Source organism: Amblyomma maculatum, chromosome 11, assembly GCF_055883805.1.
Source record: "Amblyomma maculatum isolate TAMU_Amacu chromosome 11, ASM5588380v1, whole genome shotgun sequence".
NCBI lineage: Eukaryota > Metazoa > Arthropoda > Arachnida > Ixodida > Ixodidae > Amblyomma > Amblyomma maculatum.
The window spans coordinates 119,035,468-119,053,220 of NC_139354.1; the positions used below are offsets into that span (position 1 = coordinate 119,035,468).

Below are 17,753 nucleotides of genomic sequence, written 5' to 3' on the forward strand. Positions count from 1 at the left end.
AACCCTTCCGAGCCACCGCTTGCTACCCAGAATGTTCAGCGCACCAGCTCTCGATACCAATACAACTAGGGTTGGTGACCTTTTTGTGTCATCTTTAAAAGGTCCTATTCTACTGCAGTTCGTACTGACGTTATCATGGGTAATTAAAAAGAGAAAAATAAAGTTGGCCATTTCGCACAGCCGCACGCACAACGGTATTGAACAGATATATAAAAGACGGGCAAAAATAAAAACAGCATTAAAAAAGCAAGAAAAAGCAAAATAATCTTACAGGGGGGTGAATTGCTAATCTCCATAGAGGATTAGGAGCTACTACGACAGCTCACTCATGATGGGGAAATTCTGGTGGTCAACCAAGTCACAGGGGCCGAGCTAGCAAGGCGAATGTCGGCTGTAGAGTAAGGCTGAGCACCTCGCGATATACTGGATGGCGGAGACCCCACTACAAAAATGGGGACGGGCTAGCGCACGCAACTACGCATAGCTTCTGAATGAGATGCCAGAAAAATGAGGCAGAAACCAGCGAGAAAATTATCAAAAAGCCCCTGATACTCCGAGTGAACATGAAATGAATTTTCGTCAGCTCGCCCAACTGTGAGGCTCTCAGACTGACGAATTTACTTTACCAAGAGGCATAGGCTGGCGGAAAGGAGGGAAATGTACACACGTTCGTTCACAAGTGCAGTTTCTCCACGAGATCTCGACAGCTCGCACAAAGGTTAAGCATCTCGTCATGCATGCTGAGAAACAAAATGAATACCTCGCGCCAGCACGCGAATCATTGTGGGCAGGCCACTTGGCCACAAAACAAAGGCCAGAAACCATACAGCTTCATCTGGAACAGCCACATCCAACGTATGTAAGATTCTTTGCAATACACTTAAACACAAAGCCGTCTGGCACCCCCCTCCCCGCCCTCATAACAGATCAGCCCTTCAAGGATGAGAACGTCGATCTCACTGGGTAACTTGAACTACCTTGGGCACGAGAAAAAATATACGCGTTATGCCTCGTTTATCTGTGCATACGTTATTTCGTAGTCTTCTGACGGTCGTAACAACAAAGAAAACATGCAATACCATGCAAAGAGTTTCCCTGGCTCCGGAATACCGGAAGTAGAATGTTCGGGTCATAGCAAAAACTACAGAAGCTGATGGATAGACAAAGATGTGCAACTAGTTTCTCAACTCCAGTGTCCCTCGAAAACAACGGGGTGGTCGAACGCTGGAATCACGTCCTTTAATTATGCTTATAGTAATGTGAATCAGTGACCCGCTAAATAGCGATTACGGCGTTCAGACTGCTTTATGGTGTAAATCAAAAAGCTTCTCTGAGGGTGAGAAAAAACGTAAACGAACCAGTTTCCTATCTGAAGACATTAAAAATTGAACTAACTCGATATCTGAATGAAATGCATGAACTACTCTAGGTTGCACCGGATGTAGCTGCGTTGACAAAAGGTGCCAAGCAGTGCAACTACGCACGAGCATATAACAAGATGACACGAGAAAAATCACTTCAAAATGGACACAGTATCCTCCACAATGACATGAACCTTGGCATGAAAATGACAACCAAGAGGTGAACACATTTCACAGTAATCATTCGAGAAAGGCAGAATTTAAATAGAAAGCAGAATTTCTACCGCATCTACACAGGAGTGATCAAAAGAGTGGTATTACAGGTAAATCGGCTACCACAATTTTTGCGAGAGCAAGCCTTGTCAGCATCGTATTCGTGATAGGTAGTTCGATGAATCGGAATTATCACTTCGCCCAGCACTCAGTCGCTGCGTCGCTCCAGTGAAGCTCGAGCTTGAAAAACTAACCAGCAGCACGTGTAGCATAAAAGAAGCTTTCCCGAAAAGCTCTAGCCTGTTTAGCGAGATGTCAGGTAGATAAAAAGTAATGGAGCATTGCATGAATCAGAAGAGAGGCACAAACCTATCGATCTTTCTCATGCTGATAAAGACAGTTGTTGAAGGGTGAGCTTAGCCGTAAAGTGAGCGAGCGTTTATACTTGGGACTCATTTCCACACCAACAGCGAGTATGCCCATCCAGTTGTACACGTTGGGAAGACGGTTCGATCCACCTTGTATCGATTACAGCGCACTAAATGCCGTAAGTCGCTCGGACGCGTTCGCCATGGCTCATGCTCAAAACCTATAATAAATGTTACGCATGTTAAATTTATCACGTTAATAGACTTATGACGAGGGTTCTGATAAGTACACATGGCTCTGTAGAGCCAGCATCTGAATGTTTTTGTCGCACATGCAGGTCGATACTAATTCTGAATCATGCCATTTGGTCCTAAAATGCAGCTGCCACTTATAGAAATATCAAGTACTCATTTTTAGCTAAACAACAAGCATGTGCCGCCGCTTACAGTGATAACATCACTATAGTCTCGGTAGCCTGGCAAAAACGTTTAGGCACATCGTCAAAATCCAGTCTTTGGACTGAAACACTTTTTTTAGATGCCACGAAAGTGCCCAGTTGCTTAAAGGCCCAATGTCCACCCTCCGGTCGAAAATATTTTCTTCCCCGGTGACTGTGAGACTTCGCCCCTAGAACGCAAGGCTGCAAAATGTTTTTGAAGAGTAACTAATACCGCAGTTACAGCCACTGCAATCACCTGATTCTGTCATGCTTCTCTCCCTCCTTTCCCTCGCAAAGGTCTCTCCTGCTCGAGGTCTTCTAGCCTCCGCAAGACAAATTCCCCTTCCTCCTCCGCGTTTGGCGGGAGGTGGGGCGTGGCACTCCGCGAGCGCGAAAAAACAAACGGGCGAGGGAGCGCGCGCCGCTGAATTCAGTCTGGCCGTGACGAGGGAAAAGCGCGCGGCGAGCGGTAGACACCCTCCCTTCTCCCATCAGTCAGCGAGACGGACCATTGAAGTCGTTCTCTGGAAGTACGTCATTACTGTGGTTCCACGGGCCAGCGGAGAAAACTGCGAAGCTGGCTTCCACAAGGAGAGCATGGGAGACCTTTGATTTGTATTTTCGTTGCTTTGCGGCGCGCGTGTCACTGTAGCATTTTGCACAGACTATCTCCGGTACCTGATCAAAACACTGGGCTCCTTTGCTTAAAAGGTCTTTCCCTGGACAGTGGCCCTTTAAGACCACATCAAATGCCTGAGCCACAGCGGTGGTAGGCGTGGACCTGACCCAGAAAGGAAAGCGGCTATAAGAAATATTGGCCCTCCAAGTAAAGGAACACAATTTCGAAGCCTACTTCAGCTGTCCGGTTACTACCGTGAATATCTCAATAACTACGCCAAAGTATCGGCACATATGATTGAACTCAGGGTTACCTAACCTAATTCCGTGGTCTAAAGACGCGTAGCTTGCACTGGAGCAGCTAAAGGAGTCATCTTGATTTGTTACTTCCCTGAATACGCCCGATTTAGTGCTACAGTTCTGGTTTTAAAGGATACCTCCGAGGTCGGACCTGGTCTTTGCCTAGCTCAGAAAGGCGAGGCAAGTCGTAAAACGAAAAATTCTATTGTATTCGCCTGCTACCGTTCTCGCGCTATTCAAATGCGCAGATCTACAATCGAAATACAGGCTTTCGCTATGATTCCTACATTGTGCACATTTGTTCATTTGAGACTGGAAGCATGGGTCCTAGCGGTAGTATACAATAATTTTGTGGCCTACTTAGAACAAGTGCCCTACATGGGGCGAAGCTCGATAGGTGAGCACTAGCATTTTATTAGTACAATGCAATAGTTAGGCATCGAATACGTTATCAAATGGCAACGTTGACCACCTTTCTCGACTCCTTAATATGTCCGACCGGGGAGTACTTGTCGTTCAAGCTTGAGTGACGTGGCACCGGCGGGCGTGAGTTGTGAGTGGTCTCGGTAGCCTTAGCATATTAGTTGTCCTTTTCCACGGGGGGGAAGGGGGTGACTAAAAAATGCCTGCCGGACACAGCACAGGCAGACGTCCTAACTGTGATGTACGCACTAATAAAAGATCTGTGACTTACCATGGCTGTCATGTATATCAAGAACTGACTGTTAATGTGAACTGTACATACCGGTTTGCTGGAACGATATTCAGCAATCGCCTTATGGTGGAATGTGCAAGGCCGGTGTTGCATTTTTTTTTTAATTTTCGGCACGAACGAAAAAAATCTTCAGCCACATCTGCATCTTATCGCACGGAACAGGTGTGCAACTTCATGGCCTTCTAGAAAAAACCTGTCTGTCTGTTCTCCTTGTCTTCAGATCCGAGCTGGCGGCTGGGCGGCAATAGTTGGATGGGTTTGGACAGGACGGGCTGGGGCGAAGCTGCTCGGAGATGTGCCAGCCCGTCCTGTCCAAACCCGACCAACTATCGCCGCCCAGCCGCCACCTCGGATCTGAAGACAAGGAGAACAGACAGACCAACCAGAACAAAGACGAAGGACCCGAAAGGCCCAAATAATATGACGGAACGGTACATGTACAGGCAACCCGCCCCCACCCCCCTCCAGCAACCCGACGCCACCTCGAGCCATCGGTCCCATGGACTCTGGTGACGGATGTTTGAACAGCTCCAGGGAAGACGGGCTGGGGCGAAGCTGCTGGGCGATGTACCAGAGCCCTTGGTCGATTGTCCCGACTTAAACAGGGCGTCGATGCTCCAAGGTGAGTATGGGGATGACGTACGCTGCGCCTCCAACCAAAATGTTACGGGGTGAGAAGCAAGAAGCCAGCACAATATGGCGATAGGGTGAAGAATGATTTTATGGCTGGCCTAGCGCGAGGGCTCTTCTCGCGCCACTGCTGATCTTCTTCTTCGTAACAATATTAATAAGATGACAATTACTATTCCAGCATGACAGATTTAAATTCCCCCTTTTAAGGTAATCTGATATCACCTTAATTGGTTTAGGTGCTGTGAGGTGCTGTTACGGGCACGCCTCCGGCCGGAGGCACTTGGCAGCTGGCATTACTGGGCACTCAATGTTTGGCATCTCGAATGACTTCATGAAGTTACATGACAAAGCAAGGGCTGCAGGATTTGATTTTAGAATACATATGACGGTGGAAATTGGTGTGAGATGGCCGTGTGACGTAGTATTAAAAACCATCTGGCCGTTACATCCAATATCACAAACGCTACACTACTCCACAGTCACGTTTTTATCGCATCGTTGAAGCTTCTTTATACATATGATGAGGGTCCTCTACACATTATGGGTGCTAATGAATGTATAATAATGTATATGTGATGAGAAAGCAGAGCCAAAGACATGAATTTTAGCCGTCAGCTCTAATCCCATTCACAAACTTCAAGGTCGAATGTTGATACATTTGTGACCTTGAACTGTCGCACTCTGCGGTAAACGTTGTTATTACTAAGAGGTTCCGTTTGCGCCATTTCTTCATTCAACCTAAGTGAATGCGCTGTACGCATGCGCCATCTCAATAAACAGGCTGCACCGTTGACTGAGGGCTGAGAGAAGGAACGAAAAGCCGAAAAAGCCTGTTGCCAAGATTCCTAAGCGCTATGGTCGTTACGGCAGGAGCGACCGCATCTGTGGCCGAATGCTAACACAGTAAAATCGTCAGTTCAAGGATACTTGAACATGTATTTTATATTTGCGCGCGTAGAAGATTGCATGTACTCGAACGTGAATCCGCAATGCTTGCCGCCGATGGCAAGGGATGCACTGTCGCGAATGACTGATCTTGAGAAGTTATGCATTCCCGCCCCCCATTTCTATGCATTTGCAACGCTTCCTGGCGATGGTTTTGATGACCTTGAATATTGAGGTGTCCGTTAAGGCCATGACAGAGCCGATAAAACGAGTACTTTACACAGCACAGGATTGCAACCACGGCTACTCTGAGCAAAATAAACTTAAAAAATTGCGCTGAGCCTACGGGCAGAAAGCAAAAACAAATTTCTAAAATGCCACGCAAGTGCATGGTTATCGAAGGCAGGGCATATTTTGGGGGCAGTGGAAATTCCTGCCTGCTTCTGGTTAACTAACGAAATGAATTTGATCCTCCGCTTGTCATTGTGCAGGTTTTAAATGGAACTAGCTCACGCATGAATTAGTTGTTACTTTTCAGATTAAGTTAGCCATTCATTCTTCATCATCATCAACACCACCCTCACTATACCCACTGCAGGGCGAAGGCCTCTCCCATATTTCTCTAATTAACCCGGTTCTGTGCTAGCTGCAACCATTTGACCCCTGCGAACTTCTTAACCTCATCCACCCATCTAACTTTCTGCCGCCCCCTGCTACGATTTCCTTCCCTTGAAATCCAGTTTGTTTCCCTAAGCGACCATCGGTTATCCTCTCTTCGCACGGCATGCACTGCCCATGCCCATTTCTTCTTCTTGATTTGTACTAGAATGTAAGCAACTAGTTATTTCTCTGACCAACTCTGCAAGCTTCCTAACTATAATGTTACCCTACCATTTTTCGTTCCAAAGGCCTCTGCGTTGTCCTTAACTCAAGTAGAACCCTTTTGGTTAGCCTCCACGTTTCCGCCCCTTGGGTGAGTACAGTTAAGACGCTACTGTTGTGTACTCCTCTCCTGAGCCACACCGCTGACTTGTACGTCACGTTTAGCCTCGGTGCCACGACAAAAACTGTATTTTGCAACAAACTGCAATAAATCGATCAAATCAACCAGATGCTGCTGAACCCCTCCGGCAACGCACTCCCTCACCAGAACAGTAGTTGGAAATCCTGGTGCAGTAATTGGCCGCAACTTCCCATCATTATTTCTATAAAACTCCGGCCCTCAGTCACCAGTAGCTGCGGAACAACTGGCGAGGGTGGCGGTCAGACCTGTGACGCAGCAGGGGGTGCTAAGAATGCCTGGCTTCGCTGGACAGGCCGCCATTGGAAACTGACCCTGGCAAAGTTTAATGCTAGAAGCCTAGTTAGTGAATCTAGTATAGCGGTGCTGTTAGAGGAAATAGAGGGTACGAAATGTGATGTAGGTCATAGGTCTTAGTGAGGTTAGGAGGCCGAATGAGGAAAATGCTGTACTGAATGATGGGCACGTACTGTGTTATCTTGGTTGACCGGAGAGGCTAGAACTAGGAGTAGGTTTCCTTGTCAATAAGTATAAATGGGTAATAGAGATGAAGTCTAGAGTATTAATCAGAGTGTGGCAGGCATCGTAATTCGGCTAAATAAATGGTATAGACTGAAGGTTGCAGAGGAATATGCACCTACATGTAGTTATGATGATCAGGCAGTTGAAAGCTTCTACGAAGATATAGAATCGGCAATTCGAAAAGTACAGACGCAGTATACTTTACTAATGGGGGGATTCAATGCCAAGATAGGGAAAATGCAGGCAGGAGACCAGGCAGTGTCTATGGCATTCGTTCTAGGAATAGCAGGAGGGAGTTACTAGTTGAGTTTGCAGAGCACAATAACTCAAGAATCATGAATACCTTCTTCAACAAACATAAGAACCGGAAAAGGTTAGGGAAAAGCCCTAACGGGGAGACTAAAAAGGAAATTGACTTCATACTGTGTTCAACCACCGCCATTATGCAAGATGTAGAGGTAATGGGGAAGTACGATGCAGTGACCACAGGCTGGTGAGGTCTGGAATTAGTCTAAATCTAAAGAAGGCAGGCAGGAGACCTTAGCACAGAACGCACTTAGCCCGGAACCAGGTTAAGTGGAGAAATATGGAAGAGGCGTTCGCCCTGCAATGAGTATAGTCAGGCTGATGATTTTGAAGAAGAAGGAGCGCAACAGATAAGTAACAAAGAAGTCCATCAGGGGGAGGGTAGAAAAGTTCGGGATCTCGCTACAGAATATATATTCAGCTCTAACCGACGATGGCGACATTGCCATAGAAGCAATAAACAATAATTTCGAAGACACTATTACTGAGTGCACTGTAGTAGTAGGGGGTAGGATACTTAGAGAAGATGCCGGTAAGCTGTCTAAGGAGACGAAAGATTTCATCAAGAAACGCCAAAGTATGAAAGCTTCCAATCCAGCAGACCAGACAGAATTGGCAGAGATATCAAAGCTAATTAATAAGCGTAAAGCGGCCGATATAAGGACGCATAAGATAAATAAAATTGAGCGTGCTGTAAAGAACGGGGGAAACCTTAAAGCGGTGCAGAAGAAATAGGGCATAGGCAAAAATCACATGTATATGCTAAGGGACAAGGCGGGCAGCGTCATCACGAATATGGACAAGATATTCATAGTAGCCGAGGAGTTCTATACTGATCTTTATAGTAGCCAAATGAGTCAGGACCGTAATGAGATTAGCGTTGTGGAGAAACAGTCAGACGTTCCACCAGCGACGAAGGACGAGGTTAATAATGAAATAGGAACTATAAAAAAGGGGGAAAGCAGCTGGAGAGAATCAGATGACTAAAGCTTTGTTGACGGACGGGGGAGATATCGTGATAGAAAAACTGTACACCCAGTATACGCACTGCCTGGTGTGATCGACGGTACCAGGACCAAGGAACAACGCAAACATTATCCTCATTCATAAGAAACGGGACGCTAACGACCTTAAGAATTACAGACCCTTCAGCTTACTGTCTTTGTATTTACTAAGTTAATCGCTAATAGAATCAGGACAACCTTAGACTGCAATCAAGAAAAGGATCAAGCAGGGTTTCGGAAACGGTACTCTACTATCGATCATATCCATACCATCAACAAGGTGACAGAAAAATGTTCGGAATATAACCAGCCCTTATACATAGCATTCATTGATTACGAAAAAGTATTTGACTAAGTTGAAACCTCGACGGTGATGCAGGCATTACGAAATCGCGGGGTAGACGAGCGGTACGGGAAATTGCTGCAAATATATATAGTGGCTTCACAGCAACCATAGTTCTGCATAAAGCAAGTAACAAAATTTCCATAAAGAAAGGTGTTAGACAAGGAGACACAATCTCTCCAGTACTATTCACAGCATGCTTAGAGGAAGTGTTCAGAGACATGGAATCGGAGCAGTTGGGGGTAAGGGTAGATGAAGAATACATCAGTAATCTGCGATTTGCTGATGATATTGCCTGGCTAAGTAACTCAGGAGCCGAAATACAAAGCATGATTGGTGACATAGACATGAAAAGTAGTAAGGTAGGCTTGAAAATCAATAGGCAGAAGACTAAGATAATGTTCAACAGCCTCGGGAAGGAACAGCAGTTTATGTTATGTAGCGAAGGACTGGAAGTAGTAGGCGAATATGTCTTCTTAGGGCAGATAGTAACCGCAGATCCGGACCGTGAAAAGGTAATGACAAGAAAAATAAGGTTGGGATGGAGCGCATTTGGTAAGCACTCGCAGATTATGACTAGGAGCTTACCAGTATCGCTCAAGAGAAAGGTATACAGCAGTTGCATCTTACCTGTACTTACTTACTAATGGCGCTGAAACGTGGAGGCTAACCAAGAGAGTTCTACGTAAGTTGAGGACAACCCAGAGGGCAATGGAACGAAAAATGTAGGGGTAACATTAAGAGATAGGAAGCGTGCAGAGTGGGTCAAAAAAATAACTCAAGTTACTGACATTCTAGAGGAAATCAAGAAGAAGAAATAGGCATGGGCAGGACATGTAGTGCGAACAGAGGGTAACCGATGGTCACTTAATGTAACAAACTGGATTCCAAGGGAAGGAAAGCCCCAGGCGGCACAGTTAGCTGGCCCAGTATTGGAAATGTGTGGCAACACACGGCCCAAGGCGGCACATTGTTGCCAGTATGTTTGGCCAGTATGTTGCCAGGAAATGTGCTGGCAACACACGGCTATCAAAACCATCGGCAGGAAGCGTTGAAAATTCATAGAAATGAAATTGGGGGGCGGAAACGCTTAACTTCTCAAGGTCAGCCATTCGCAACAGTGCATTGCCTTCTATCGGCGGCTCGCATTGTGGATGCACGTTCGAGTACATGCACTCTTCTACGCGCGCAATTAATAAAAATACGTGTTCAATTATCCTTGAAGTGACGATTTCACTGTGTTAGCATTTGGCCACAGAGGAAGTCGCTCCTGCCCTAACGATCATAGCGCTTAGTAATCTTGGCGATGGCCTTTTCTGGCTTCTCGTTCGTTTCTATCAGCACTGAGATAGCGCATGCGTACATACGCATTCACCTAGGTTGAATGAAGAAGCGGCGCTAGTGGAACCTCTTGATAAAGACAATGTTTACTGGTGAGTGTGACAGCTCAAGGTCAGAAATCTATCAACCTTTCACCTTGAAGTTTGTGAATGGGATTAGAGCTGTTGGCTAAAATTCGTCTTTGGGTCTGCTTTCACATCACATATACATTACTATACATTAATTAGCTCCCATAATGTGGAGTGGACCCTCACTATATGAATAAAGAAGCTTAAGCATGCGATAAAAACGTGACAGTGTGCAGTAGCGTAGAGTTTGTGACATTGGATGTAACGGCCAAATGGGTTTTATTACTATGTCACACTGCCATCTCAAACCAGCTATCCAGGCAGCACAAGAGCCCGGATCAATATTGTGAGTGAGTTGGCAGAGATCAGCTCTATGTAGGCCCAGCGCTGCCATCTTATGGCCGGTATTGGTTGTGCCATTCTATAACACGTCCAACACTGGCCCTGAGGATTCCATTGGAAACCAAAATTGTTCGTACCTATTTATATTGATAACAACATTGGCCCGTCATATCCGACGCAATCGCAATATCGGTGGTACCATTATGCGAGGATGGCAATGAAGGGCCTGAATATCCGGCGTATCACCAGTGTTGGCGCTGCCATGAGATAAGGATGGCTATAACGGACAGCATTAGCCGTCAGTCCGCTGATGTTGGCCAAAATTCGACATATGCTGGACAATAATGTGAGCTCTGTTACAATGGCCCGCCAATGCCAGATATACGCTGGCATAACTTACATATGAGCGGTATTGGCATTGCCATCTCATAAGGATGGCTATATCGAACAGCGTCAGCCATTACTCCACTGACGTTGGCTAATATATGGCATATGCTGGACAATACTGTCAGTTCTGTTACCATGTCCCACCAGATGCATTGGCATAAACTTTAGTCAACATTGTCTTGTCTATTTCACCTACTGGTCAATCCCAGGCAGCACAAAGCATTGGGCCAATGTTGTAAGTACGATGGCAAACAGTGGCCCCACAGTGGGCCAGCCTAACCAGCGTGCTCCCAACATAGGACGTGCCAGTCAACACCATGTCCAACAATGGCCCAGGCTAGCCAATGCTCTCCCAGTGCTGGCACTGCCAATAGCCAGCACTGGCTAGCTTGGGCCAAGATGTACAGTGAGTTCCCGATATTGGCGCTGCCGTACATATAGAATGTCTATATTGGACCGAGATTGCCATTGTTTCTCCAATATGGTCGCACCGGGTTTTAAAACTGGCTATAATGGGCCAAGTTGTCCTGCGTTCCTCCGTCGTTGGGTTTTCCGCTTTTTAAAACTGGCTACAATGGACCAAGTTGTCCTGTGTTGTTCCAGCATTGGAGGTTCCGGTTTTTAAACATGGCTACAATAGACAATGTTATCCTTTGTTCTTCCAGTATTGGATGTTCAGTTTTTTAAAGCTGGCTACAATGGACCAAGTTGTCCTATGTTCCGCCGTCGTTGGCCATTCCTTTTTTAAAACTGGCTACAATGGACCATGCTGTCCTGTGTTCTTCCGGCGTTGCCCGTTCAGTTTTTAAAGCTGGCTACAATGGAACAAGGTGTCCTGTGTTCTTCCGATGTTGACCGTCCCGTTTTTTTTTTTTTAAACTGGCTGTAATGGACCAATTTGTCTTGTGTTTTTCCAATATTAGCTATCCCTGTATGAAAACTGCCCACGATGGACCACTTTGCACCCTGATCTCCCGATTGTCATTGCCATCCTAAAAACGCAGCTTTAATGGGCTACCGAAGTGAATATTTTCCGTTGACCATTCAATCAAAACAAATTCTACATTTTTATGGTTGAATACACGTGCGCTGGACGCCGAACCGCGGCATTTAATTCCGACAACATTTCAGCCGATCGATCGTTCGGACCTCACAGAGTACCACTTACGGGACAATTACTATAACGCATACAAGCACGTACCGCTGCAGCTGTCTGGATTCGTCTGTTCGGAGCGCTCATATGCTGCGCATTTTTGGGGGTCAGCTAAATGTGTTTACGGTTTTAGGCTATTGGCATGCATGCAGATTTTGTCGCAGGCGCGTACGTTTGTCGCACAATTATATCTGATGATAGCACGACCGTGCGATCACATATGTATACCCCAGACCGGCTAGCACTCACGACCAATATGCCTGTATTGGACGCCGATTACATCCCTGCATCTACTTAACCTCTAGTACAAATCCAGTTGTCAGTGAGAACGCGCATACAAAACGAAACCGTGTCGCCATAGCATGATCATGTGACATTAAATTAGTGATTAGAAGGTAGCGTTTTCATTGCCGAGAAGGGAAACGTTGCCTCAAGTTGAAGGAACAAATGACCATTTTCTCAGCGATGTTTTTGTTCTAGTGCTTTTGTATTATCCCTAAGGAACTACGCGCAGCATCGTCTGTTTACCTGGAGAAAGAACCGAATATGATGTGTGTACTTTCTGGACGCAATCACTGTCAATCACTTTCATGAAAATGAAAAGCCGAAAGACTCGCGAGGTTACCATTTTAGTTTTGGGCATTCACACGGTGGTAAAAAAATGACAGTTTTTCGCGCAGACTGCGAGCATGAAGGCCCCGGTACATTTATATGGCGCACAACATATATATCGACATTAAAGAACAAAAATAGTTTGTTCCGCCTATTAGTTTAGAGTTTGACCATTCCAGCCGCGCTAGGCGGTGGCAAACGAATAAAAAAACTGTACAGGAATGAAAATAATGCGCGCTGTCGAGTCATTCGAAAAAACGAATGCAGCCCAGAAACATTGTTTTAATGAGGCAGTTTTCCATGCCCTTTCCAATTCTTTCATTCTACTAAAATGATCTGGAATACGTTGCTTGCTCATTGAACGTTATCGTCTTTTTGAGCAATCCGCGTTAAGGTGAAGGTGATTGCGAAAAACGTCTGTGTGTTGCCTGATGCCACAGCGCATCAGAACCTCGACGCGCACAAAATTGATTCTGAATCATTCATTGCTGTGTCTGTCATCGTCGATTCGCGAAGTCGAGACAAAACATGACCGAAGAAATATTGTTATAGCTGGAGAATGATGAGGACGAAGTGGCGCGCTCGTTTGTGGAAGATTAAGAAAAAGAAGTGCGTCGAACGGGGGCCCTCGTAGCCTGGCTCCTTGGCTGTTCCTCAATGTATATATATTTAATCCTCTTTTGTAAATATATTTCTCCCTGTTACAAAATTATATGCCAAAATTTAAAAACCTTGAACAATTCACAAATTCCGTAGAATCTTCAGAACTGCGCGGTGAGCTATAATTGGACAAAGGCTTTATCGAAGTGGCCATAATTACTTGCGCTACAAAATTATGCAAGGTGTTTTTTAATGGTTTTGAAAGCTGAGGTAGTGTAGAATGGGTGGAAAAAGCTTGAACAATCTTAAAACTGTTTTTTTCCTAAAAATTTTCAATATTCGCTGTTTTCTGTAAATTAGCGCGATCGTATCTTTGTATTCAAATGTCATAAAAATATGAGTTTTAGCTGTTTGCGGATAATTATGCTGAGAACATATTGTGGAATTATTGCTGCTCTACCATGAACCTTTTCTGAAATAAAGGCCTGCAAATTAGGAAATTTTCATTTCCTGGGCCGATGTTGAGAATTTTTATAAAAACATCTACTCATACCTGAAAAGCGAACTGAATACAAATAAAAACTATATATTTAGTCAGATAATTTTCAGCTAGATAACTTGAACATAATTTGATTATTCTATAACCAAAGTTGGCCAGAATAGAAGAGAAGCTCGGAACTCCGCCTCTTCGACATTATTAATCAGTAATCACGCAACAATATATAATATTTTGAAGTAAATATAAAAGGTCGAACGACCATCATTTGTTCGATCATAGGTGGCGAACGGGAGGGGAAAGATGACGCGCGCATTTGTCGATGCACCAACTGTATGGATTTACGCAAGAATATGGATGGTAGATGGGGAGGCTTTCTATTTTTTTTAGAAAATGTTATGTACGTGGTTGGCTTGAAGAAACAATGCGATTGCGAACACACAAAACAAAACTATTTTTTAGAACTCGACTCGAGCGGTGCGCGCTGGCGGCCACTCATCGGCACGGTCCGAAGTCACGGCTGGCCGGTGCAAGCAGAAGAGGGCTGGGAGGAACGGAATGTTGAGAGGGTCGTTGGTCCTTCGTTCCCACGCGCAGCCCATGCGAACACAACACCGCGGCGGGAATCGCGCACTGGTTGAGCGGTTCGCTGTTGCCCCTCGCCTACGCGTCTACGTGCAAGACACAACAGAAAGCATCCCCAGCTGCGCTGCTGTGCGGCCTCCTCCCGAAGCGTTCATTTCAGAGCTTGTTGAAGACGCTACAAGACTTGTGACAGCTTCTTAAAGCTTTCTTTAATTTCTTCCCTCATTAATTTTCTTTTTCATTGCGCTGTGCATAATTTTCTCTTGCGCCTATACATGTCCATGTGCTCCGGTTTGTGCTTGCTACATATCAGTGAATAGCTGAGCTGTGATATGTCGCCGGAGTACGGATTACAGCAATGGCGGAATACCATCGGCATTATCGGACTCAGTGAACGCCGTCATCTTAGACCGTGAGTATATATCTTTGCAGCGTGCCATTGCTTCATAATTGGTTCTATATAATCTCCCGCCAGTCCCAAATGTTCTCTTTCCGTATTCTTTTCGAAACAACTGCACGAAGCATGACTTCAAGAACTAAGCGAATTTTCGTCCTGGTTACATGCAACCAAGTGCGTGGACTTATTTGCTGGCTGCGATATGAATAGCATTTACGCCGAAAATAGAGGAGCCGTGCGTAACAGCTGTGTATGCCACCAACACCATTTGCGAAGGCAGCCATTTGCGAAGTTTTTTGACTGTGCAGCGCGCCGCAATCAATTAGTAACCAGATACTATGCGCCCAGCTTTGTACATATATTTTGGACAGCCTCTCTTATGCGCGCAGGAAGCCATGTTCACACAGTTTTTGGATTTTGTGAAGAGTTAAGGGCATTTTTTTTTGTTTTCAGATGTACAGACGAAGTTTTGAAAACTGTCCGTGCCGTCTGTGCAAGCGAATTTTACAGTGGGGCGGACATTGTGTGAGTGATGCCGCTTGATGATTAGGCTATAATCAAGTCATAATGAACCTCCACTTTTATAAGGGTTAATATCATATTGAGGAATTGAAAGCCGTGAACAGCGCAAGTGAGCCCCTTTTCAAAATTTTTTTAATCGACGCCCCCCTTCTGAGCACGCGCCTTCAGGTGAGGGCGTTATCAGAAAGCGGCGACAATAGGAGAGCGATTTCGCAGACGCGCTTCGAAGGCGGGGGAAAATAACAATACAAACAAAAAGACACATAAGCCTGTGTGCACTGCGTCCCTGTCACTGCAAAGTAAACAACGTGCGCGCGGGACACATTGTACAAAACATTGACGGCCGGTATGAGGCAACCATATCGCCCGAAATATGTTGCTCGCGAAGCGCTCGATCACGGCGCGCACTTTCAGGCGAAATGGAACTTGGGAAATGGGAAATGGGAATTGCCTGTTCGGCAATTACAGCTCTTTGTACCTCACGTACCGTACCGTATGCATGAAGTGCACGCCATAGCCATCGTGCAAGAATGTTGAAACCGAAGCAGCGATCCACGTATTCTAATTCTATAGGAAATCATTTGGGAGTAGAAAAGAGCAACTTAATATGATGTGCATGGTTCTTTAATGAACGATATGTATAAATGGACTGTTGAATAGTTACAGTAATGGAGTGTTGCGCTAGAATTGTTTACGGCCGTGACCGCAATAAATATTACTCATATTGCTCTTAGGTTTAAGCTCTGGCATTGATAAGCCTATCTAAAGAACCGACTGGCAGTGACAGGTTGTTTACAGCTGTTGATCAAAAGGTAGGCCATCATGCTATTATTACAGGCATATTTGCTTCTTTTTGTACCTCTGTTTACTAAAACTTAATTTTGTTCCCCATTCCTAGGGACGCTGCACCTCTTGCAACACTCACTGTTCTGTCGCTTTTATTCAAGGTACAAAAAGGAGGAAATGCGCATGCACTCATAGGATAGCCTGTCTTTCCGTTAACAGCTGCAAATAACACGCCACTGCTCCTCGGTATCTTGGATGAAGTTTTCAATGGGGTTACCTGAGATGCCTAGCAATTGCTGTAATATTTATACCAATCACTGCAGTGAAAAAGAAAGGTAACACTGCATCGCTTTAACTGCTGCATGCACCTATAAACGTGCCTTAATTTATTGCCTATTCTTATAGACGCAGGACCTCTTGCTTTGTTCAGTAAGCAACCGTCTTTCATTGCTTCAATTTCTGTCTCTCCACCACTTTCTTGTTGCTCTGGGTGTGATCATTTGATTTCATTGTTCAAATCATATTGTTTTATCATGTGTGAATGATTTAGCCTGCACATACATGCTTTCATTTTTTTAGATGCGCATTGGGAGCGTTTTCTACGTAGAAATGGATCGATTGAGTTGTATCTTTCATTGCTTCAATTTCTGTCTCTCCACCACTTTCTTGTTGCTCTGGGTGTGATCATTTGATTTCATTGTTCAAATCATATTGTTTTATCATGTGTGAATGATTTAGCCTGCACATACATGCTTTCATTTTTTTAGATGCGCATTGGGAGCGTTTTCTACGTAGAAATGGATCGATTGAGTTGTATCACTGGTGCGAAAACCGACAACCCCCAGAAGATGTGTGTCCTGTGGTTGGAAGGGCAATAAAGAAGAAGAAAATCAGCGGAAAAGCCTGCCTAAAAAAAGGTAGCACTGCATCACTGTAACTGCTGCATGCACCTTTAAATATGCCTTATTTTTATTGTTTATTCTTATAGATGGTGGACCTCTTTTTATTTTTCTTTTTGCAGAAAGCAACCGCCTTTCATTGCTTCAATTCCTATCTCTCCACCACTTTTTTGTTACTTCGAGTGTGATTTTATTGTTCAAATCATATTATTAAATCGCCGGTGAATGATTTCGCCTACACATACATGCTTTCCTTTTTTTTTTAGGTGCGCATCGAGAGTGTTTTCTACGTATAAATGGATCCATTAAGTTGTATCACTGGTGCGAAAACCAACAGTTCGGTGCCCCCAGAAGATTTGTGTCCTGTGGGTGGCAGGGGTATAAAGAAGAGGATAATCAGTGGAAAAGCCCGCCTAAAAACTTACAAAGATGGCGCAAAAGCGAAATGCTGATCAGGGTTAGAGTCTGATTACTTCTGTTATCCCATTTCACTTGCTAGGTGATGTGACATATATGAGGCACCTTAATATAATTTGTGGTATACTCACTGAAAATTGTGTAGACATTAACTTTTTTCTTGCCCAATTATTTTGAGTGACGCACGAATTGGAATAAAACGAAGTCATCCACACATCTAATGCCCATAGACATTATATGCGTGGATGAGCTCATTAACTGTGTTCCTATGTGAGCATCCAATAGTTTGTCGAATATATTAATATGTTAAAAGTTGATTTTTTTACTGTTAATCGGAGTAATACATATGCTCCATATCATAGCATTATTCGCCTGTAGTTTGTATCTGCTCTTTCCTAAATTTTATTCTACAAAGTATA

General features: G+C 44.7%; 1 long non-coding RNA gene across 1 annotated transcript; it reads left to right on the forward strand.

The window, feature by feature from the left end:
• The first annotated feature begins 14,527 nt into the window (after positions 1 to 14,527).
• Positions 14,528 to 17,540, forward strand: LOC146174855 (uncharacterized). The gene is made up of 3 exons (XR_014701652.1): positions 14,528 to 14,725; positions 16,786 to 16,935; positions 17,184 to 17,540. It is a non-coding gene; the product is annotated as an uncharacterized LOC146174855 (long non-coding RNA).
• The last annotated feature ends 213 nt before the right edge of the window (positions 17,541 to 17,753 follow it).